The sequence below is a fragment of the Squalius cephalus genome, assembly GCF_949319135.1.
Source record: "Squalius cephalus genome assembly, chromosome: 9".
In the NCBI taxonomy this organism is placed as follows: domain Eukaryota; kingdom Metazoa; phylum Chordata; class Actinopteri; order Cypriniformes; family Leuciscidae; genus Squalius; species Squalius cephalus.
Genome location: NC_137130.1, coordinates 2,656,871 through 2,667,423, shown reverse-complemented (window position 1 = coordinate 2,667,423; position 10,553 = coordinate 2,656,871). Strand labels below are relative to the sequence as shown.

Genomic DNA, 10,553 nt, shown 5'->3' with positions numbered 1-10,553 from the left:
GATTTGGTGCAACTCGACAGGGGAAAAGGCTCTGAAAGCGTTTCCACAGATAAAGGCTATCTTGTACAGTTAGGATTAGATCGGCGGATCTGAAGATACACCTGTAAATTGAGAGAGGGCAAAAATAAACAATGATTTAGTGCCTTACTGTAGCTCAAACACACTCTTAAAGGGTTAGTTCACCCAGAAATGAAAACTATACCATATTTATTCACATTTAAGCCATCATAGGTGTATATGACTTTCTTCTTTCAGCCGAACACAATTGGAGTTATATTAAAAATAGTGGTGTAACGATACCCTCATGTCACACATCACGATACTGAACTCACGATATAATTGCGATACTCCAAGACATATGATAAAAGGTTAACAGAAAATGAACTGTTGATTAAAATGCTAAATTTGATATTACATTGTGTGTGTAAATGAATAGGCTTGGACTTGGTGCTGGAAACCCAAAGCACAGGACAATAGAGACACCAGAATAACAATATTCATGATTCTGAAGCTGAAAATACAGAATTATTGTAGATGAATTTCACTCTGACTAGATGTATTTAAAATAATGTAGGCCACTTTTTACTGGTAACATCAGACATTTGGCATTATCAGGACACACAAATATTCCCCCAATGCATTATTATACATTATATTCAACATTATATATAGTAGTTCAATGTAGTACTGACACGCTTTATAATGGGAATGAATAGAGCCTGAGTTTCTCCATACAGTAATCCATACGGCTCCAGGGGTTCATAAAGGCCGCTTTTTAAAAAGAAAAATATCCATATTTATAACTATAATCACTGGCTTCCAGTAACGGCCGTACGCAAGTTTAGTTCCGATGTAAAAGTGACCTCTGACTCGACGCATGACGTCAGAGGTCAGAGGTCACTCTTCTGCCTGAACTAGACTTGAATACGACCGTTACTGGAAGCCAGTGATTATAGTTATAAATATGGATATTTTTAATAATAAAGGTTTCAAAAGGGGGTTTTCACAGCGATGCAATAGAAGAACCATATTTGGTTCCACAAAGAACTTTTCTGTGTTTTCTTAGTATGAAAAATTGGAATAACCTTTTTTTTTACTCTAAAAAACCTTTCCTGCAATGGAACGGTTCCACTGATGTAAAAGGTTCTTCATGGAACCACTGATGCCAGTAAAAAACCTTAATTTTCAAGAGTGTAGATTATGCAACACCAAGGTCAAGGGTTTGATTTCCAGGGAATGCATGAACTGATAAAATGTGTACATTCAATGCAATGTAAGTCGCTTTGGATAAAAGCGTTTGCCAAATGCATTAATGTACCTAAACGTCCAAAATATCTTTTTCAGAGGGTCCAGCTTGCTGCTTTATTAGTTAGCATATGTGACGTATTAGGTAAGCTAACAAATAGGCCTACATGCTGAAATATTTTTTTCAGTTTGAATGCAAAATAGTGAAATTCAAGCATTATACTTCAACTTTCCTGTAGCTCAAACAGTAGATCATGGCACTGGCAACACTAAGCTCATGGGTTTGATTCCCAGGGAAAGCAAGAACTGATCAAATGTAAATACATACGTTGAATGCAATGCACTTTGAACAAAGCGTCAGCCTAATGCATAAATGAAAAATTTTATCACATAATAAAAAAAGGTGAATGAGTTTTGAGTTTAGTGTTACAATGCAAAAGTAGCACTCAAACTACATTAACATTAATTTGAGGGGAGGGGGTTAAAAGACACTTAATGTTATTGATCTAAGTGCATTAACACTGTCAGGTGAGAACTTGAACTAAATTGAGCTGAATAATGACACTATTGTCTTCTGTGGAGCTGTTTATAACGTTTAATAACTGATTACCTTTACACAATTATTGAACTGATCTGAATCAACACTGCACTGAGTGAGCTATATAATGACACGATTTCTTTTAGAGCTGCTTTACTGCATAATTTACAGCTCATATTTGACTACATAGGCCTATGCATCATTGATTCTGTTATTTTCCCTGAAGCTGCTTTGGAACAATCTGTACTGTATGAAGAGGTAGCTATAGAAATAATTGTGACTTGACAAATGAGGAACACAACAGGCGTGCTGTGGTTATCTACCTCTCCAATTACCCACATACATCACGGGAAAAAATCACAAAAATTAGCATAAACATGCCAACACCCACTCAATCTCCACTCATGTGCGTCCTTTCCACAGCTCCGGCTCATATTTATAGAGCCCTTGCGTTAACCCCCGCCTCTCATGTCAACACTGTGAAGTGATTGGCTCTCGATCGGAAATAGTCTGCTCTGATTGGACCAAACGAGGTGTCCGTCAACGTGTTCCACGCCGATCTCTTCAGCAGTCGCTCTTTTATTTTTCACAGTAAATGACAACAAACACTCCCAACATATTAGCATTACCGTCCACAAACGACACGCTTTAACGGAACCGGTAAGAATATGTTTATACTTGTTTTCGGTGTAAGTTACTGTTTATAATATGGCCAACGGCTGCATGAGCGGCTGATTAGCAAGTCTGCTAACGCGGTATCTGCATTAGCTGGTTAGTTAAGACAGCTCTTTTTAACAAATAATCTGACTGTACTAATCCTTTATATCGTGCGAATAGCTCGGGTTAGTTCATGTTGTGATTTTACTGCTATTGTAAATAAGTGCGCCATGTGTTTCATTGAAACCGGTGTCTGACTGAACTCAACAGGCCTGTGATTTTAAGTGATTGACATGTCACACGAATACGTATCAACTGATCTGGATCATTAGATTTCATTTTGAGATTACATTTTGGCTTCATAAATGTCAACGTGCTGTCAAATACACAATTATTATTGACTGTCTATTAGCAGCACAGCTAACATGCTAACTGTTGTCACTGAGATTCAGTCAGAGTGAATGACAGATTTTAGCAATGCAGTATTTGACTAGATAAGGTTAAATATGGTTTCTGTTTAGTCACAATTGTTTATTCTGCATCTGGTTAGCCGTGTACTATGGAAGCACATTTCCTCCACATACGAAAAATAGCTTAGTTTTAATATAATTAGGCTACATATGAAGTCATATTTATGAGATACAGCTAATAAGTGACACGACTTGTTGATTGTGAGTGTCTTGTGGTCAACGTCCCTCAAAAGCTTGATGGATCATAATTGATACTCACATTTGATTTTTCTAAACAATGATGTATAGATAATTAAGTATACCGAAGTTGCTTCAATCAGTGTGTGTTTAACTTAAAATATCACTAACAATACAAAAGTTATTCTTCTGTTAACTTCAGTGTTTTTGTGAACCACGACCTGAAGGTGATTTGTTTTCTTTTTCTTTATGATACTAATAGGTCTTTATCTTGGAAAAAAGACTTACTTGGAATCAGAGAACAAAAGGCGTTTGTGTCCAACAGGTTTTTCAACGGTTGATCATGTTGATATTTCAGAAGCCTTAGAAATGAATGGACCTGATATAACACAGTAGGCGTTATTGCATTAAGACTTTTATATCCAATTTCTTCTGAATGTTTTTATTGGTTATATCACAGTTTGCACCATTTTCCAGTGTTTGGCAACTGTTTCAACAGAAGATTTTGTAATGAGTGGATGAGTTGAACTAGGTGTGTTAAATAAGGCTGTAGCTGTCAAGTGCACTTAGTAGTGACGTAGTGCAATGTACACAGGACACACATCGACTTAAAGCCGATTTGCAAATCTGCCTTCAAACACAAAGGTGTTGTTTAAAACAAGTGAGGGTGCCATTTTAGTTGGAAATATAATTACCATTTGGGAAAGAGAGGAGAAAACCGAGTGTTCAGTCTAGAGGCATGTGCATGATATTGCTGCAGTCTTATCACATTATAAGTGCTCTTATCAGCAGTATTGTTCTGCGGTGTTCCTCCGTGGCCTGTATCTGTCAGCGGCTGATATTAATAGTGTGCCGGTGATATATGAGCTCTGCTGAAGAGTACTGAACACATGTACTGTAGGTGCACATCACCCCACGGGACCAACTCACCTGAGAGCCGTCGGCCCCGTGAGCCGTCTTCATGAACCGTTCAGGAAAATCCAGAGCCAGAACTGTTTTAATCAGCAGGTTAAGCTCACTGGGATTTGAGGATACGTCCACACTAGCGTTTTCCAAAAGTTTCTCGTCCAAACCTAAACACACTGATGAGGCTGTGTCCGATGTCGCCCCCTTTACCCTCATTCACTATTCCCTACATTAGTCCACTAATATAGTTCACTTGAAGGAGTGAATGAAAACAAGTGAGTGGATTCGGACACTAAGTCCACTTGGAAGGGCTGCCAATATAGGGGTGGGCGATCTATCATCTTATAACAAACAATCACAAGCCGAATTGCAATCTTCTTAATTTTGAGATACTATCGAGAATATCCAGACTGGAACAAGCTTATGGACTTCTATATCTATTTGCACAGTATTAAAATTTTAAAATATTCAGATGTTACTATAGTCATTAAACCCTGAGTTATACTTTCAATAATTTTATCTCTCATCTTTTGATCACCAAAATAACATATTTTAAAGTTTTTTCCTTGGAAAAAATCCCTGTCATGCACACCCGCATATTTAGTATGCGCGGTTCTATGAATATGCAAATGAGCCCCGCCTCCACTCACTCACTCAGCTCAAAGATCCACTGGTTGACGATCACACGTTGATCTGATTGGTTGCAAGGTAGTTTGTGACGTCAGAAACACCAGCGATTTCAAAGCGTGTTTTTGAGACTGTCTTTGGGTTGATGAAAATGATGAAAACAAAAGGATTTACGCACTAAATCCAATTGCTGTGAGGTTCGGGATGTGACGTCTGTTTTGAGAGTTTAAAAATATGCAAATTTTGCTGGAGTTTATGGTGGATTTAGCCTAATGCGTAAATCATTTTGTTTACAAATTAGACGCTTTGCAGTTGTTATATAAATGTTAAAGATTTTATTTTGGATGTGTTCATTTTGATTATATTGGCTTGGTTTATAAAAGTTTATAAAATTTAAAGGATCTTTGCTTGGTGCTTTTGGAAACAAAGCTTGTCTATTTCTAAATGTAATCGCGTGCATCGCTGATGATTATACTGTCCGTGTGTTAAAAAAAAAACTTAGATTAAACACATTCGCAACAGACACACCCCAAAGCGGAGACGTTACAGCGTTGCCAGCGGCACTGAGCGGAGTTTTGCCGCTGTAGTGGACACGCACCGTTATGGTGCGTTCACACCAAACACGAATAGAGCGTCTGGCGCGAGTGATTTCAATGTTAAGGTAATGCAAAGACGCGTTTACTCTTGCCATCGCGCCAACTAAATTCAAAATGTATCACGCGCTATGGTGTGCTTCCTGAACATTGAACAACGGTCCGTGTGAAACAATCAGATCCCTGTGCATATAGTGCGCGTCATAGGAATTTAACGAGGCTTCGAGGCAGAGTTTTTGCCTCGAGGAAATTTTGTAATCGAGTTAATCGAGTAACTCGATGAATCGTTTCAGCCCTAGTTCTAACCAGACGCGATGCGATTAGATTCCAGCGACAAATAATGTGTCTGTCAGTGTCCGCACTAGACGCGACTCGACTGCGAGATGCGTCAAAATCAATAAAAACCCACAGCCAATCAGAACAGCGTGTGTGCGGAGTCAGCCAATCAGAACAGCGTGTGTGCGGAGTCAGCCAATCAGAACAGCGTGTGTGCGGAGTCAGCCAATCAGAACAGCGTGTGGGCGGAGTCTCGCAGTGAGTAATCACGGCACCAGAGAGTAATCTTGACGGCAATCGCAAGAAAATGGATAAGTAGCTACATAATCAAATTCACAAATATTACACCATTTAAACATTATTAAAAATACATAGGCTGAGTTACTAAAACAATCTTTGTCAAAGAATACTCTTGTTTGTTCACAGTTTGAACGTTCTTGTTTCCATGTGTTTAATTTCAAGATCTGAGGTGAATTATCCATTGTTGCTTTTACAGCTACAAAGCTGGAGCACTAAATGATATTCAAAGTCACATTACACGCTTTTAACATTAAATAAAGCACATAAACAGCACCTGAGATTATCATCGCCACACTTTGTGTTTGTTGTTCCAGCGCGACTCGCAGAAAAATAGAAACTGTTTCTAAAATAGAGGCGTCGCGTGTTTGTTGCCGTCGCGGCTGGATAGGACACACACTCTGATCAACATGGAAAAGAACCTTTTACCCATGACACGGTGTGACAATACATTGGTTTTAACTTCATCCTTGATACATCAGACAAGATCTGCAGTTGTGTGTAGAATCTGTTGAACGTTTAGCATGTTATTCAATCGATTTCAGACAGTACACAGCGGCTGGGAACTCATCCGGCCCTGATTTAGAGTGTGGTTTTTTTCATTGGTGTTGCGTTAAGAGCCGTTGTGCAGTTTGAGACATTAAGCCGTGCTCTGAGTAATGGCCTGACCCGAATCGAGCGCATGTTCGTGAATGGCAACTCACAGCTTTCTTACAAAGCGTTTTAGACGCAGTCTCCATTAGAGCGCTGATGTGCCTGACGCTGCATCTCTCTTGACTGTATCATCATGTCGCGTCCCGCCAGTGTTGCACGTAAAAGCTCTCAACGCTCGCTCTTTCAACCTTTTAGCATTTAACTCTCACTTTTTATGCCCCTCTCTTCTGGCCTTTAGCTATGGAAATGTCCCTGACAGATTTTCCGTGTTAAAGGAACTGGATCCTTGCCTTTTCTGCATCTTTTCCTCCATCACCCATTAGAGACATTCGTTTCCCATCTCTATATATGAAGCGTCTGACACTAGACATTTGTTGAGCTCTTCCTTTGACGCAGCGTGTGGCCGTTTCCATCCACCTCTGTGCAGGTTTAACACCATTACCGGCTCAGCCATCAGTCTTTCTTGTCTTTTGAATGCTCGGGGTATCTGGAGCCATCCATCAATGCAAGCGGGTCATCGAGTCAATTAAGTTTCCACAACATTACAGTTCTGCCTGTGCACTTTGCAGAGGAAAGTGTCTCGTGCGGTTCACCGGCTCAGTTCTCCAACAAAGTTGGGAGGTCTGTAATATTCAGCTGCTCGCATAAACGGAAAAACCTTCTGTTTTCAGATTCGTGAAATTGGCACGAGCTCTGAGCGACGCTGAATAACCGCAGTTAGGATGTGCTCGGCGTTCCCACGAGCGGGAAGCGCGTATCCCGTGTAATTGTCCAGGTTCCCTCAGATCCAGGTAGAGGTCGACATGTAGCGCACGGTTGACCTAATTAGAGTGTGTGCCGGCAGAACGCTGGATCCCGTCCCATGGTGCAACGGTGCCCTTCATCGTCATGTGTTGGTGTGGATAGTTGATTTTCTTTCTTTAATTGCTGCAGGCATTTCTCAAGCGATTGAAGTGACATTTTTAGGGTCTCTTTCTGCAGGTATTTGCATTTCAAGTCATGATGTACGTCCGGTCAGATTTTCCTGCTTTATTTTGTGTTGAGTTTTGCATTGAGTTTTTTCTAGCAACGGTCAATCATGTTGAGAATTGTGAATATTGAGAATTGTAAATGGTCAACCATTTAAGATGGAATGACCCATGTGCTTTTGTTTATTTAAATGACGTTTTATCTATTATTTTTAGAGCACGATGGGACACTTTCAAGAAGAGTTGCACAATTAATCATTAAAAGATCGCAGTCTTGATTTAAAAACACGCATGTGATCTTATTTCTAAATGACGATTCGTTTCTGTCTATTAAACCTTTGACAAGTCCGATCACAGCGAACATTCAGATCTGCGTTCTGAGCCAGAGGATATATAGTATACATATCATGTATAGATATGAAACATACAGTCTTTTCACACACACAGTAACATTATTTCTGTTACAATAATTCAGATGATCACAGAAGTACTGGATAAAAGTTTATAATATAGAGGAAATCACCATTTGAAAGTAACTTGGATGCTTCAAATAAAGTTTATTTTAATTGCATAGGTGATGTTAAAAATGTATTTGTCATTGAATCATTCATTCAAGAGATTCATGCAAAAATGCTGATTCATACTGTAATGAAGTCTTTATTAGGGATGCACGATATATCGGCCACCATATCGGTATCGGCCGATATGTGTTCATATTTAATGTTAACGTTATCGGCCCGACAAGAACATTTGGCCGATATATTAAAGCTGATAAATAATGGATTATTTGTGCACTGCGTACTGTTCGAATTGCTTGAAATATGATTGGAATCACTTCAAAAAAGGAAAATAGTACAGTAAAGAGCAACATGCTCTTTACTGTACTATTAGGCTACAAAAAAATATAATAAGAACATTATAATTGTGTGCTTGGGACGTGGGAAGTGACTTTTAATAATATGACTTGTTTTTGTAATCAAGCTCTCAAAAAGTATATAAAAATTCGGCCAACATATCGGTTATCGGCTTTCAAATATAAAGAATTATCGGTTATTGGTATCGGCAAAAATTTTCATATCGGTGCATCCCTAGTCTTTACGAATCATTCATTCAAATCCAAATTTTAAAAACAAATAATTCATTCAAATTAATTGAATATTTTAAAATAGACTTCAGCAGTGAACAGAATATTTAGTCTAAATTGCATGTTTTTTTATTTTTTTATTTGTCTATTTAGAATTGTGATCTTTTAACAACAACAAAAAGTGATTTTCAGTTTATTCCGAATCGTGTCGCTCTACTAGGGAGTGTATTATAAAAACAGCTGAGAGTGTGATGGATGGAGCAAGTATAGACCTTCATGAATGATTCTGTTGTTTCTCCAGGGCGTAACGTTCGATTGTCACATTGCAGGTGTGACAGCAGAGGTTGGTCTGTTCAACTAGCAGGAGAGTTTTCATTCTTGGCCTTCTCATGTCACTTTCACTTTCTTTCTTTTGAGTTTTGTCAGCAATTTTTGCACTGCTGTAGTTTTACTCAATAAGAAAAGTGTCATTGTTCTCCAACAGCCAAAAGTTCATTTTAACCGTTACTAGTCGAGATGCTAATGTGTCCAGCCGTCATCACTGCGGCGTAACTGCTTCTCGTCACTGCTATTCTGCATTTTCACAAGACTAAACTTGTGTTATTTGAACATGTTTCTCCGTAGATCTTCCTCTGTTTCACAGGTAGAATAGAGGAGATGCTGAAACACCTGCAGAACTGGAACAACCTTCGTTCACAAAATTATACTCTCCGTTTCTTAAATAATTTGGCTAATTTCATTGTACTTGCAGGTACTAATAATTCATCAGTCCTTTTAGCTCCATTTAAAGAAAATTCTGTCGTTTAGTCACCCTCATTTTGTTTTCTTTCAGTCATCTTGAGGTTTGTTCTAGCGTGTGACGAATGCATGTGTGAGCTTCCGTTCCATATTGAATGTGTGTGTCTAGGCAAGAATACAGTGAGTTTTAGTTCATTTTTGTGACACGATGCAATACATGGAGACTAGTGGTCGACCGATATTGGTTTTTTGATTGCCGATATCTTAGAGAGCAGGGTGGCCGATGGCCCATATTTTATTATATTATATTATATTTTAATAAATTATAAATTATAAATAAATGAGAAAAAAAATCTTTAAAATAAACATGCTTATACTTTCGATGGCAACTTCTTGAATCTGCAAAATTCTTGAATTCTTCCGCCTGTCAAAATAAAAGTCCGGAGCGCTGTCGGCCAACACATCGGCCAATTAGAAAAACGTATCGGCCGACCACTAATGGAGACCAAGGTGGGACACGAGAGGATGACGGAGACCGTCTCGAGTCTAATATCTTCATGTTTTCTCCCGATGTTCCAAAGCAATTGTTGTAAAAGGTCTGAAGAGCACATTTTATCTTGATGTTTAGGCCTATTTGTTATTGCACTGCCAGAGAAAGTGAAACTAAATTAACAGCGTGTGTGAAATCTACTATCACAATACTTGGGTGCCAATAGGATATGTATTGTGATTTAAAAAAAAAAAGTAGTTATTGTACAAGTATTGTGATATTTCAATATTAGTATGTGTGCGATACAAATAAACTTTGACGAACAGCGCCAAAAATTTGTGCGTGACGAATTTTTAGGATGACGAATACGAAAAAACAGATACAAAAAATGTCGGACTCGATGTGCAAGGATCTTAATCCTCTTCTAGTCTACTAGGGGTGTGAGGGGTGTGAAATATTCCCATACTGCAGATTTTTTTTTTTTTTTTTTTGGCAGAGGATAGAGATTCGCAGCGTCTCGGACATTTTCAGCGCTGTACAGGTATGGGTGGAGTGTAAGCAGTCAAGCTGAAAGAAGTTGCATAGGCCTATATGCGGCAGCGCGGGTGAAATCTGGTTTCAATTTTTTTTTTTTTTTTTTTTCAAAACCGCGGATAAGCAAATGTGCACGATATGATAATCGTACATGTCAATATCGCAATAAACCGGTATACCGTTACAACCCTAGAGGGCAGCCCTTGTTTCAAAGGGTGCTTTCACACCTGCCTCATTTAGTTTGGTTGAATCGCACTAGAGTTCGTTTTCCCCATTGGTGCGGTTCGTTTGGGCTGGTG

The 10,553-nt window shown here is 38.8% G+C and overlaps 1 protein-coding gene across 12 annotated transcripts in view; it reads left to right on the top strand.

Moving 5' to 3' along the window:
- The first annotated feature begins 2,293 nt into the window (after positions 1-2,293).
- The window catches only part of LOC307164788 (R3H domain-containing protein 1-like), a 54,677-nt gene continuing 46,417 nt past the window's right edge, over positions 2,294-10,553 (top strand). For 8 of the 12 annotated variants that reach the window (XM_079881897.1, XM_079881896.1, XM_079881893.1 and 5 more), the window contains exon 1: positions 2,295-2,443. The gene's annotated coding sequence lies outside the window, so the exon portion shown is untranslated. Of the gene's footprint in view, positions 2,444-10,553 lie in introns of all 12 variants that reach the window. The other 4 variants (XM_079881881.1, XM_079881904.1, XM_079881899.1 and 1 more) reach the window with 2 other exon arrangements.